Below are 13440 nucleotides of genomic sequence, written 5' to 3'. Positions count from 1 at the left end.
GACTTTCCGCATAAGCCTACCATGGGGAACCTTATCAAATGCCTTACTAAAATCCATGTACACTACATCCACTGCTCTACCCTCATCCACATGCTTGGTCACCTCCTCGAAGAATTCAATAAGACTTGTAAGGCAAGACCTACCCTTCACAAATCCGTGCTGGCTGTCCCGAATCAAGCAGTGTCTTTCCAGATACTCGTAAATCCTATCCCTCAGTACCCTTTCCATTACTTTGCCTACCATAGAAGTAAGACTAACTGGCCTGTAATTCCCGGGGTTATCCCTATTCCCTTTTTTGAACAGGGGCACAACATTCGCTACTCTCCAGTCCCCTGGTACCACCTCAGTGGCCAGTGAAGACGAGAAGATCATTGCCAACGGTACTGCAATTTCCTCTCTTGCTTCCCACATAATCCTCGGATATATCCCGTCAGGCCCGGGGGACTTGTCTATCCTCAAGTTGTTCAAAATGTCCAACACATCTTCCTTCCTAACAGGTATCTCTTCTAGCTTATCAGTCCGTTTCACACTCTCCTCTTCAACAATACGGTCCCTCTCGTTCGTAAATACTGAAGAGAAGTACTTGTTCAAGACCTCTCCTATCTCTTCCGACTCAATACACAGTCTCCCACCACTGTCCTTGATCGGACCTACCCTCGTTCTCGTCATTCTCAGGTTTCTCACGTACGCATAGAATGCCTTGGGGTTATCCTTGATCCTATCCGCCAGGATAATCTTGATCAAGTTAAAAATCACAGCACACTCCAAAGGCTTGTACCTCAAAATAATCCTGTTGGATTGCAACTTGGTGATGTGTGGTTTTTAACTTTGTCCACCCCACCACCGGCTCCTCGACATCAGAATCCTGAGAGATACCCCACTGAAACTGAAGCGCCTGTCAGATACTTGAGGGAGTCACAGGGGTGTGGGGGAAGGGTATGTGGTTTAACCACAAAGTGCTGAACTGAACTAGACTTTCTAACTGCCGTTGCCATGGAGATAATACTGAGAGACAGTCTCTATTCAAAGTCCCAAACCACAACGGTATACGAATGGGAGCTGTACATCCGACAGGCAGGGAGTTACCTGATGCTGTCTGGAGGTATTTTGTATGTACACTATCCAGGTATCTGCCATGTCTCATAAATGAAGATTCAAAGAAGACCTCTCACAGTTCTGTGCCGAGTTATTCCTATCCAGCAGGGTTCAGGAATATGAGTACACAGCAGTCAGCCTTCACAGTGGAGGATACGAAGAACAGGACAGGAATTGATAAGGAGACTGAGGAAGGTGAGGACCTAGATAATAACAATTATCGTGAAAGAGTTAGAGCTGGGCAAGTTAATGGAGCGAAAGGTACACAAGTCTCATTGCCCTGATGGAATACATCCCAGGATACCAGAGTTAGTGGGAGAAATAGGAAATGCACTTAGAATTGTAGAATCTTACAGCAGAGATAGGCCCTTTGGCCCAAACTGGCCCATGCCGACCAGAATGTCTATCCACACTAACCCCATTTCGCTGCACTTGCCCATTTGCTTCTGACCCTTTCCTATCCATGTATTTGTCCAAATGCCTTTTCCCTGTTGTGAGTGTTCCTACCTGACCCACTTCCACTGGCAGGTCATTCCATATACATACCACCCTCTGTCTAAAACAGTTGCCCCTCAGCTTCCCTTTTATTCTTTCTCCTCTAACCTTAAACTGATCTAATCAAGCCGTCCAATCCTTGAGTTCCTGGGAAAAGGATGAGTGCATTCACCTTATCCATGACCCTCATGGTCTTATACACTTCTAGAAAATAACCCACTCAGTTTCCTCTGCACTAAACGTAAAATCCTCACTTGTACAACCTCTCCCTATAACACAGACCCCTAAGCGCTGGCAACATCCTTTTAAAATGTTCTGCACTTTTTACTGTTTCATACAGGAAAATACATTACATTCATCATATTCTCACTATTTCCCCACGGTGCTGGAACCGACATGACAATGCAAATCGATTACAATCCATGATCGAGAATGAACTCCTTGACAACAATCCCGTTTTCATAGTGTTTCCCATGGTGCAGGTATACGAGTGTCTTTCTGGTTGTATGGTTAATTCTCACAGATACATTTGGAGCTGAAAGGAGTCTGAGAAGATAGACTCAGCTTACCATTGATTTTTGTCTGGATTGATGGGCTCTCATTATCTGCTGCGAAATTGATATTGTAGACGGGCACATCCCAGCAGCTGTGCGAGTCGGAGAGGGATCATGGAACCATTTTCATGTGACTTGGCATCTGTTGTTATGCAGGAGAGCACAGTTGGAAACGCAAGAAAATGGTGCGCGCGGCCGGCTGGTAGTGTGGCCGAGCGGTCTAATGCGCTGGATCCAGGTTCCAGTCTCGAAAGGGGCGTGGGTTCGAATCCCACCACTGCCATTTCTGCAGATCAACTCCAACGCTGCAGCTTTTTTGTTAAAATGCTGTTTCTGTCCCCACTGTATTGATGTTGAAAACAAAAGTAAAATGGCTTTGCTTCCCGGGGAATTAACTGTGGTGTGGGATAGTGCCGAATATTTCAAAGTGTCTCTGTCTGTCATGATCGTGTTCGCCTCCCGCGCAGAAAATCGCAAGCAGCTGTGCTGTTCCAGGCAAGTTGAGCTTGTACTGGAACCGAATGGAGACCGGTATTTCATCGCTGTTGTGAAACAAAGTCCTGGGGTGACTCGACTCGTCGTTATTTGGTTTTTCGGCCAATGGGAAAATCGTTCCAACGAATTTCGATGTGATATGTTGTTGAATTTCTCCCATTTCCTTCGTTTCCGTCCTGGAGACATCGGAAGGGAAAGGTAATCTAATCGAGACTGTGATTGGTGAAATTCACTTTTTATGGCCCATTCTTATTAGGTTCTTTCTTTCTCTCTTTTCAGTATTGTCTGGGAAGTGGTGGTTCCCTAAGGCTGCAGTATGTGTGAAAGAGTAGTTTGGAATTGTCCTGTTGTTAGTTGTGAGATTACTTTATAAATCATGCCCTCGGACTGTCTCACATTTAGCATTCATGCATCTCTGTGTCTGAAAATGCATTAGGTATGCCAGCTTTGTTTGTGTTCCGTGTTAAATGCTTTCTGTTTTGCGATTCGCTCAATACTTTACGAGTTAACAGCGTTTCTGAGGAAACTTCCAGCTGCAAAAGTCCTTAACTGAGGATCTGGGAAAATTTCACAGAGTATGGTCAGTCGGAGCAAAAGTAAGGAAGTCGTTCCTTTCTGCAGTGTTTCGCAATACTACCTTTCCCGTGAGCATCGAACACAGTAAAGGATTGTGCCACAGACTGCGACGGCAAGCTCCGCTAAAAAGTAATCCTTTAAAGCAGGTGTAAGCAACACAACGTTATTGGGGGACACCGCGTGGAAACAGATACTTCGGTGTATCTCGTCCATGCTCAGCACATAGCCAAATATAAACAAGTCCGGTTCCCCAGTATTTGGCCCCAAACCCTCTCAACCCATCCTATCCAGAAACTCATGCAATTTTCTGAGCCTCCTCCGCTTCCTCTGGGAGCTCATTCCATACACGCACAACCTTCTGTGTGGGAAATGTGCCTCAGGTCCTTTGTCAATTTCAGCCCACTCACCTTAAACCTATGCTCTCGAGTTTTCAACTCACCCCAACTTGGGTAAAACACGTAAATACTCAGTTTCCAACCCTTCCATTAGATCATGTCGCAGTCGTTACGCTGCAGGGAAAGTCGTCCCAGCCTAGTCCACCTCGCCCTACGGTCCAAACATTGACCACATCCTTGTCTATATTTTATCATCAATTTCACGTGTCTTTTTTTTATGTTTTGAAGATGTCAATTACGCTGGACAACAACGAGCTATTGGAAACAGAAAGGTGAAACGAAGAATGGCTTCAACTTTCAGTGCTGGATGCCCCTGAGCTGCCGGATGGGCGGCTGCGGCTTGTTTCTGTAGTGTAGTGGTCATCACGTTCGCCTCACACGCGAAAGGTCCCCAGTTCGAAACTGGGCAGAAACTGCTTTGTTCTTCATCGGCAGCCTTTTACATGGACAAGAACGGTGCTTTCTTGCTTGCTTTCCCATCTGCAAACCTGCCTTCGAAGTTGCTTGAACAAATCTGCTCGCGTAGTGAAATGTAATGCAATTCCATTTAATGACTGTGCAAAGAATTGTAAAGTTTTTATCCAAACTGGTTCTGATGCATATGCCATTCTGTTTGAGAGTGTCCTTGCCGCGTTCTGATTCTTCTACGAAAAGCAGTACCGCATTTGCATTCCTTGCGCAGGCGGCCCGGTTCAAAGACAGGGAAGAAGCTGATGCGCTGGTGTCACAGTGCACCACGGATTCCTGAACTTGTCTGTCTGTCAAATGTACCCCAAAGGCGTCTCTGAAAGGCCTCGTTTGGAAGCTGTCTGTCGTTATTCAACGTACGAGAATTGGCACCAGAGGTCCTGAATCATGTTTTGGAGCAGTTCGCACGTTAGTGGCTCTTTCAATCAGCAACAGCAATGAAAGAAATTACACTCTCAGAGGAACCTCTGGACCTGTGCTTTCATGGTGTCGCTAGTATTAAGGTGCGCCCCGAGACCTAAGCCACGTTGGAACTGAAACGGAGGAATCGACAGAGAGGTTACAGAATGACATCGCATCCATTTGGTTTTCTTGAAATCACTGAGGAGCAGGAAAATGTAAACGGCGAAGTCGAGTGGGGAAGTCAGGCAGTTGCAGCTCTGGAGAAACTCCTTCTTTGTGACTCACTCAGCAACCAGACACGTGAAGGTGACTCAGAGGCGTGAGAGCTCTTCACATCGAGAACAAAAAGCAATCAAGGGCAGTTAGCACCTCTTCCGGAGTGGGGGTGGGGTGAGGTAATTACCTTTTGACTTTGTTACTATGTTGAGAAACTGCCTTTTAGATTGAGGTGAACAGAAAATGCATTTCTAATAAGCACCATGGAATTGAGCAAAATTTATTGAGTCGCTTCTCGTCGATTCCCACACAGGTTTCCAACTCAGTTGCTATCCATGTGGCTGATATCCAGGAGTGAACATCTCTGCAGCAAATTGCACGGTTAGGGTAAAAGGCAAGGAAAGTGTCATCTCGAACTGGCTCCGAGGTCAGAGCATCGTCACAATGTGATCTGTCGCTCTCGAATAGGAATGCGACCTCCGGTTTTAGGGTGGAGTACATTGTTTGGGACTCTTTTTCTGCAAAACAGACAGAGTGACTGAAATTACGCTGCACGGTATGATGTGGAACACGGCTTTGTGCATTTTCCCTGTAGTCCGGTGTGCTTCATGTTCCGCGTAAACGTGAAACTTGCCCTGTTTCAAGCAATGGGTGAAATCATTTAGCAAAGCAAGAATCGAAATTGCAGTAATGTCAAGCAGCTCGTGGTTATTTGACCAAATCATAACCGAACATATATTCTCACAGATACATTTGGAGCTGAAAGGAGTCTGAGAAGATAGACTCATCTTACCATTGATTTTTGTCTGGATTGATGGGCTCTCATTATCTGCTGCGAAATTGATATTGTAGACGGGCACATCCCAGCAGCTGTGCGAGTCGGAGAGGGATCATGGAACCATTTTCATGTGACTTGGCATCTGTTGTTATGCAGGAGAGCACAGTTGGAAACGCAAGAAAATGGTGCGCGCGGCCGGCTGGTAGTGTGGCCGAGCGGTCTAATGCGCTGGATCCAGGTTCCAGTCTCGAAAGGGGCGTGGGTTCGAATCCCACCACTGCCATTTCTGCAGATCAACTCCAACGCTGCAGCCTTTTTGTTAAAATGCTGTTTCTGTCCCCACTGTATTGATGTTGAAAACAAAAGTAAAATGGCTTTGCTTCCCGGGGAATTAACTGTGGTGTGGGATAGTGCCGAATATTTCAAAGTGTCTCTGTCTGTCATGATCGTGTTCGCCTCCCGCGCAGAAAATCGCAAGCAGCTGTGCTGTTCCAGGCAAGTTGAGCTTGTACTGGAACCGAATGGAGACCGGTATTTCATCGCTGTTGTGAAACAAAGTCCTGGGGTGACTCGACTCGTCGTTATTTGGTTTTTCGGCCAATGGGAAAATCGTTCCAACGAATTTCGATGTGATATGTTGTTGAATTTCTCCCATTTCCTTCGTTTCCGTCCTGGAGACATCGGAAGGGAAAGGTAATCTAATCGAGACTGTGATTGGTGAAATTCACTTTTTATGGCCCATTCTTATTAGGTTCTTTCTTTCTCTCTTTTCAGTATTGTCTGGGAAGTGGTGGTTCCCTAAGGCTGCAGTATGTGTGAAAGAGTAGTTTGGAATTGTCCTGTTGTTAGTTGTGAGATTACTTTATAAATCATGCCCTCGGACTGTCTCACATTTAGCATTCATGCATCTCTGTGTCTGAAAATGCATTAGGTATGCCAGCTTTGTTTGTGTTCCGTGTTAAATGCTTTCTGTTTTGCGATTCGCTCAATACTTTACGAGTTAACAGCGTTTCTGAGGAAACTTCCAGCTGCAAAAGTCCTTAACTGAGGATCTGGGAAAATTTCACAGAGTATGGTCAGTCGGAGCAAAAGTAAGGAAGTCGTTCCTTTCTGCAGTGTTTCGCAATACTACCTTTCCCGTGAGCATCGAACACAGTAAAGGATTGTGCCACAGACTGCGACGGCAAGCTCCGCTAAAAAGTAATCCTTTAAAGCAGGTGTAAGCAACACAACGTTATTGGGGGACACCGCGTGGAAACAGATACTTCGGTGTATCTCGTCCATGCTCAGCACATAGCCAAATATAAACAAGTCCGGTTCCCCAGTATTTGGCCCCAAACCCTCTCAACCCATCCTATCCAGAAACTCATGCAATTTTCTGAGCCTCCTCCGCTTCCTCTGGGAGCTCATTCCATACACGCACAACCTTCTGTGTGGGAAATGTGCCTCAGGTCCTTTGTCAATTTCAGCCCACTCACCTTAAACCTATGCTCTCGAGTTTTCAACTCACCCCAACTTGGGTAAAACACGTAAATACTCAGTTTCCAACCCTTCCATTAGATCATGTCGCAGTCGTTACGCTGCAGGGAAAGTCGTCCCAGCTTAGTCGACCTCGCCCTACGGTCCAAACATTGACCACATCCTTGTCTATATTTTATCATCAATTTCACGTGTCTTTTTTTTATGTTTTGAAGATGTCAATTACGCTGGACAACAACGAGCTATTGGAAACAGAAAGGTGAAACGAAGAATGGCTTCAACTTTCAGTGCTGGATGCCCCTGAGCTGCCGGATGGGCGGCTGCGGCTTGTTTCTGTAGTGTAGTGGTCATCACGTTCGCCTCACACGCGAAAGGTCCCCAGTTCGAAACTGGGCAGAAACTGCTTTGTTCTTCATCGGCAGCCTTTTACATGGACAAGAACGGTGCTTTCTTGCTTGCTTTCCCATCTGCAAACCTGCCTTCGAAGTTGCTTGAACAAATCTGCTCGCGTAGTGAAATGTAATGCAATTCCATTTAATGACTGTGCAAAGAATTGTAAAGTTTTTATCCAAACTGGTTCTGATGCATATGCCATTCTGTTTGAGAGTGTCCTTGCCGCGTTCTGATTCTTCTACGAAAAGCAGTACCGCATTTGCATTCCTTGCGCAGGCGGCCCGGTTCAAAGACAGGGAAGAAGCTGATGCGCTGGTGTCACAGCGCACCACGGATTCCTGAACTTGTCTGTCTGTTAAATGTACCCCAAAGGCGTCTCTGAAAGGCCTCGTTTGGAAGCTGTCTGTCGTTATTCAACGTACGAGAATTGGCACCAGAGGTCCTGAATCATGTTTTGGAGCAGTTCGCACTTGAGTGGCTCTTTCAATCAGCAACAGCAATGAAAGAAATTACACTCTCAGAGGAACCTCTGGACCTGTGCTTTCATGGTGTCGCTAGTATTAAGGTGCGCCCCGAGACCTAAGCCACGTTGGAACTGAAACGGAGGAATCGACAGAGAGGTTACAGAATGACATCGCATCCATTTGGTTTTCTTGAAATCACTGAGGAGCAGGAAAATGTAAACGGCGAAGTCGAGTGGGGAAGTCAGGCAGTTGCAGCTCTGGAGAAACTCCTTCTTTGTGACTCACTCAGCAACCAGACACGTGAAGGTGACTCAGAGGCGTGAGAGCTCTTCACATCGAGAACAAAAAGCAATCAAGGGCAGTTAGCACCTCTTCCGGAGTGGGGGTGGGGTGAGGTAATTACCTTTTGACTTTGTTACTATGTTGAGAAACTGCCTTTTAGATTGAGGTGAACAGAAAATGCATTTCTAATAAGCACCATGGAATTGAGCAAAATTTATTGAGTCGCTTCTCGTCGATTCCCACACAGGTTTCCAACTCAGTTGCTATCCATGTGGCTGATATCCAGGAGTGAACATCTCTGCAGCAAATTGCACGGTTAGGGTAAAAGGCAAGGAAAGTGTCATCTCGAACTGGCTCCGAGGTCAGAGCATCGTCACAATGTGATCTGTCGCTCTCGAATAGGAATGCGACCTCCGGTTTTAGGGTGGAGTACATTGTTTGGGACTCTTTTTCTGCAAAACAGACAGAGTGACTGAAATTACGCTGCACGGTATGATGTGGAACACGGCTTTGTGCATTTTCCCTGTAGTCCGGTGTGCTTCATGTTCCGCGTAAACGTGAAACTTGCCCTGTTTCAAGCAATGGGTGAAATCATTTAGCAAAGCAAGAATCGAAATTGCAGTAATGTCAAGCAGCTCGTGGTTATTTGACCAAATCATAACCGAACATATATTCTCACAGATACATTTGGAGCTGAAAGGAGTCTGAGAAGATAGACTCATCTTACCATTGATTTTTGTCTGGATTGATGGGCTCTCATTATCTGCTGCGAAATTGATATTGTAGACGGGCACATCCCAGCAGCTGTGCGAGTCGGAGAGGGATCATGGAACCATTTTCATGTGACTTGGCATCTGTTGTTATGCAGGAGAGCACAGTTGGAAACGCAAGAAAATGGTGCGCGCGGCCGGCTGGTAGTGTGGCCGAGCGGTCTAATGCGCTGGATCCAGGTTCCAGTCTCGAAAGGGGCGTGGGTTCGAATCCCACCACTGCCATTTCTGCAGATCAACTCCAACGCTGCAGCCTTTTTGTTAAAATGCTGTTTCTGTCCCCACTGTATTGATGTTGAAAACAAAAGTAAAATGGCTTTGCTTCCCGGGGAATTAACTGTGGTGTGGGATAGTGCCGAATATTTCAAAGTGTCTCTGTCTGTCATGATCGTGTTCGCCTCCCGCGCAGAAAATCGCAAGCAGCTGTGCTCTTCCAGGCAAGTTGAGCTTGTCCTGGAACCGAATGGAGACCGGTATTTCATCGCTGTTGTGAAACAAAGTCCTGGGGTGACTCGACTCGTCGTTATTTGGTTTTTCGGCCAATGGGAAAATCGTTCCAACGAATTTCGATGTGATATGTTGTTGAATTTCTCCCATTTCCTTCGTTTCCGTCCTGGAGACATCGGAAGGGAAAGGTAATCTAATCGAGACTGTGATTGGTGAAATTCACTTTTTATGGCCCATTCTTATTAGGTTCTTTCTTTCTCTCTTTTCAGTATTGTCTGGGAAGTGGTGGTTCCCTAAGGCTGCAGTATGTGTGAAAGAGTAGTTTGGAATTGTCCTGTTGTTAGTTGTGAGATTACTTTATAAATCATGCCCTCGGACTGTCTCACATTTAGCATTCATGCATCTCTGTGTCTGAAAATGCATTAGGTATGCCAGCTTTGTTTGTGTTCCGTGTTAAATGCTTTCTGTTTTGCGATTCGCTCAATACTTTACGAGTTAACAGCGTTTCTGAGGAAACTTCCAGCTGCAAAAGTCCTTAACTGAGGATCTGGGAAAATTTCACAGAGTATGGTCAGTCGGAGCAAAAGTAAGGAAGTCGTTCCTTTCTGCAGTGTTTCGCAATACTACCTTTCCCGTGAGCATCGAACACAGTAAAGGATTGTGCCACAGACTGCGACGGCAAGCTCCGCTAAAAAGTAATCCTTTAAAGCAGGTGTAAGCAACACAACGTTATTGGGGGACACCGCGTGGAAACAGATACTTCGGTGTATCTCGTCCATGCTCAGCACATAGCCAAATATAAACAAGTCCGGTTCCCCAGTATTTGGCCCCAAACCCTCTCAACCCATCCTATCCAGAAACTCATGCAATTTTCTGAGCCTCCTCCGCTTCCTCTGGGAGCTCATTCCATACACGCACAACCTTCTGTGTGGGAAATGTGCCTCAGGTCCTTTGTCAATTTCAGCCCACTCACCTTAAACCTATGCTCTCGAGTTTTCAACTCACCCCAACTTGGGTAAAACACGTAAATACTCAGTTTCCAACCCTTCCATTAGATCATGTCGCAGTCGTTACGCTGCAGGGAAAGTCGTCCCAGCTTAGTCGACCTCGCCCTACGGTCCAAACATTGACCACATCCTTGTCTATATTTTATCATCAATTTCACGTGTCTTTTTTTTATGTTTTGAAGATGTCAATTACGCTGGACAACAACGAGCTATTGGAAACAGAAAGGTGAAACGAAGAATGGCTTCAACTTTCAGTGCTGGATGCCCCTGAGCTGCCGGATGGGCGGCTGCGGCTTGTTTCTGTAGTGTAGTGGTCATCACGTTCGCCTCACACGCGAAAGGTCCCCAGTTCGAAACTGGGCAGAAACTGCTTTGTTCTTCATCGGCAGCCTTTTACATGGACAAGAACGGTGCTTTCTTGCTTGCTTTCCCATCTGCAAACCTGCCTTCGAAGTTGCTTGAACAAATCTGCTCGCGTAGTGAAATGTAATGCAATTCCATTTAATGACTGTGCAAAGAATTGTAAAGTTTTTATCCAAACTGGTTCTGATGCATATGCCATTCTGTTTGAGAGTGTCCTTGCCGCGTTCTGATTCTTCTACGAAAAGCAGTACCGCATTTGCATTCCTTGCGCAGGCGGCCCGGTTCAAAGACAGGGAAGAAGCTGATGCGCTGGTGTCACAGTGCACCACGGATTCCTGAACTTGTCTGTCTGTTAAATGTACCCCAAAGGCGTCTCTGAAAGGCCTCGTTTGGAAGCTGTCTGTCGTTATTCAACGTACGAGAATTGGCACCAGAGGTCCTGAATCATGTTTTGGAGCAGTTCGCACTTGAGTGGCTCTTTCAATCAGCAACAGCAATGAAAGAAATTACACTCTCAGAGGAACCTCTGGACCTGTGCTTTCATGGTGTCGCTAGTATTAAGGTGCGCCCCGAGACCTAAGCCACGTTGGAACTGAAACGGAGGAATCGACAGAGAGGTTACAGAATGACATCGCATCCATTTGGTTTTCTTGAAATCACTGAGGAGCAGGAAAATGTAAACGGCGAAGTCGAGTGGGGAAGTGAGGCAATTGCAGCTCTGGAGAAACTCCTTCTTTGTGACTCACTCAGCAACCAGACACGTGAAGGTGACTCAGAGGCGTGAGAGCTCTTCACATCGAGAACAGAAAGCAATCAAGGGCAGTTAGCACCTCTTCCGGAGTGGGGGTGGGGTGAGGTAATTACCTTTTGACTTTGTTACTATGTTGAGAAACTGCCTTTTAGATTGAGGTGAACAGAAAATGCATTTCTAATAAGCACCATGGAATTGAGCAAAATTTATTGAGTCGCTTCTCGTCGATTCCCACACAGGTTTCCAACTCAGTAGCTATCCATGTGGCTGATGTCCAGGAGTGAACATCTCTGCAGCAAATTGCACGGTTAGGGTAAAAGGCAAGGAAAGTGGCATCTAGAACTGGCTCCGAGGTCAGAGCATCGTCACAATGCGATCTGTCGTTCTCGAATAGGAATGCGACCTCCGGTTTTAGGGTGGAGTACATTGTTTGGGACTCTTTTTCTGCAAAACAGACACAGTGACTGAAATTACGCTGCACGGTATGATGTGGAACACGGCTTTGTGCATTTTCCCTGTAGTCCGGTGTGCTTCATGTTCCGCGTAAACGTGAAACTTGCCCTGTTTCAAGCAATGGGTGAAATCATTTAGCAAAGCAAGAATCGAAATTGCAGTAATGTCAAGCAGCTCGTGGTTATTTGACCAAATCATAACCGAACATATATTCTCACAGATACATTTGGAGCTGAAAGGAGTCTGAGAAGATAGACTCAGCTTACCATTGATTTTTGTCTGGATTGATGGGCTCTCATTATCTGCTGCGAAATTGATATTGTAGACGGGCACATCCCAGCAGCTGTGCGAGTCGGAGAGGGATCATGGAACCATTTTCATGTGACTTGGCATCTGTTGTTATGCAGGAGAGCACAGTTGGAAACGCAAGAAAATGGTGCGCGCGGCCGGCTGGTAGTGTGGCCGAGCGGTCTAAGGCGCTGGATCCAGGTTCCAGTCTCGAAAGGGGCGTGGGTTCGAATCCCACCACTGCCATTTCTGCAGATCAACTCCAACGCTGCAGCTTTTTTGTTAAAATGCTGTTTCTGTCCCCACTGTATTGATGTTGAAAACAAAAGTAAAATGGCTTTGCTTCCCGGGGAATTAACTGTGGTGTGGGATAGTGCCGAATATTTCAAAGTGTCTCTGTCTGTCATGATCGTGTTCGCCTCCCGCGCAGAAAATCGCAAGCAGCTGTGCTCTTCCAGGCAAGTTGAGCTTGTCCTGGAACCGAATGGAGACCGGTATTTCATCGCTGTTGTGAAACAAAGTCCTGGGGTGACTCGACTCGTCGTTATTTGGTTTTTCGGCCAATGGGAAAATCGTTCCAACGAATTTCGATGTGATATGTTGTTGAATTTCTCCCATTTCCTTCGTTTCCGTCCTGGAGACATCGGAAGGGAAAGGTAATCTAATCGAGACTGTGATTGGTGAAATTCACTTTTTATGGCCCATTCTTATTAGGTTCTTTCTTTCTCTCTTTTCAGTATTGTCTGGGAAGTGGTGGTTCCCTAAGGCTGCAGTATGTGTGAAAGAGTAGTTTGGAATTGTCCTGTTGTTAGTTGTGAGATTACTTTATAAATCATGCCCTCGGACTGTCTCACATTTAGCATTCATGCATCTCTGTGTCTGAAAATGCATTAGGTATGCCAGCTTTGTTTGTGTTCCGTGTCAAATGCTTTCTGTTTTGCGATTCGCTCAATACTTTACGAGTTAACAGCGTTTCTGAGGAAACTTCCAGCTGCAAAAGTCCTTAACTGAGGATCTGGGAAAATTTCACAGAGTATGGTCAGTCGGAGCAAAAGTAAGGAAGTCGTTCCTTTCTGCAGTGTTTCGCAATACTACCTTTCCCGTGAGCATCGAACACAGTAAAGGATTGTGCCACAGACTGCGACGGCAAGCTCCGCTAAAAAGTAATCATTTAAAGCAGGTGTGAGCAACACAACGTTTTTGGGGGACACCGCGTGGAAACAGATACTTCGGTGTATCTCGTCCATGCTCAGCACATAGCCAAATATA

The 13440-nt window shown here is 46.1% G+C and overlaps 7 non-coding genes across 7 annotated transcripts; all 7 read left to right on the top strand.

The window, feature by feature from the left end:
* The first annotated feature begins 2345 nt into the window (after window positions 1–2345).
* Window positions 2346–2427, top strand: trnal-cag (transfer RNA leucine (anticodon CAG)). The gene has a single exon. It is a non-coding gene; the product is annotated as a tRNA-Leu (tRNA).
* A 1525-nt stretch (window positions 2428–3952) lies between these two features.
* Window positions 3953–4025, top strand: trnav-cac (transfer RNA valine (anticodon CAC)). Its single transcript has one exon. It is a non-coding gene; the product is annotated as a tRNA-Val (tRNA).
* A 1650-nt stretch (window positions 4026–5675) lies between these two features.
* trnal-cag (transfer RNA leucine (anticodon CAG)) lies at window positions 5676–5757 on the top strand. The gene has a single exon. It is a non-coding gene; the product is annotated as a tRNA-Leu (tRNA).
* A 1525-nt stretch (window positions 5758–7282) lies between these two features.
* Window positions 7283–7355, top strand: trnav-cac (transfer RNA valine (anticodon CAC)). Its single transcript has one exon. It is a non-coding gene; the product is annotated as a tRNA-Val (tRNA).
* Window positions 7356–9005: 1650 nt separating this feature from the next.
* Window positions 9006–9087, top strand: trnal-cag (transfer RNA leucine (anticodon CAG)). Its single transcript has one exon. It is a non-coding gene; the product is annotated as a tRNA-Leu (tRNA).
* A 1525-nt stretch (window positions 9088–10612) lies between these two features.
* trnav-cac (transfer RNA valine (anticodon CAC)) lies at window positions 10613–10685 on the top strand. Its single transcript has one exon. It is a non-coding gene; the product is annotated as a tRNA-Val (tRNA).
* A 1650-nt stretch (window positions 10686–12335) lies between these two features.
* trnal-cag (transfer RNA leucine (anticodon CAG)) lies at window positions 12336–12417 on the top strand. The gene has a single exon. It is a non-coding gene; the product is annotated as a tRNA-Leu (tRNA).
* Window positions 12418–13440: the final 1023 nt, after the last annotated feature.

The sequence above is a fragment of the Chiloscyllium punctatum genome, chromosome 50 (assembly GCF_047496795.1).
Source record: "Chiloscyllium punctatum isolate Juve2018m chromosome 50, sChiPun1.3, whole genome shotgun sequence".
NCBI lineage: Eukaryota > Metazoa > Chordata > Chondrichthyes > Orectolobiformes > Hemiscylliidae > Chiloscyllium > Chiloscyllium punctatum.
This window is presented reverse-complemented; position numbering and strand designations above follow the sequence as displayed.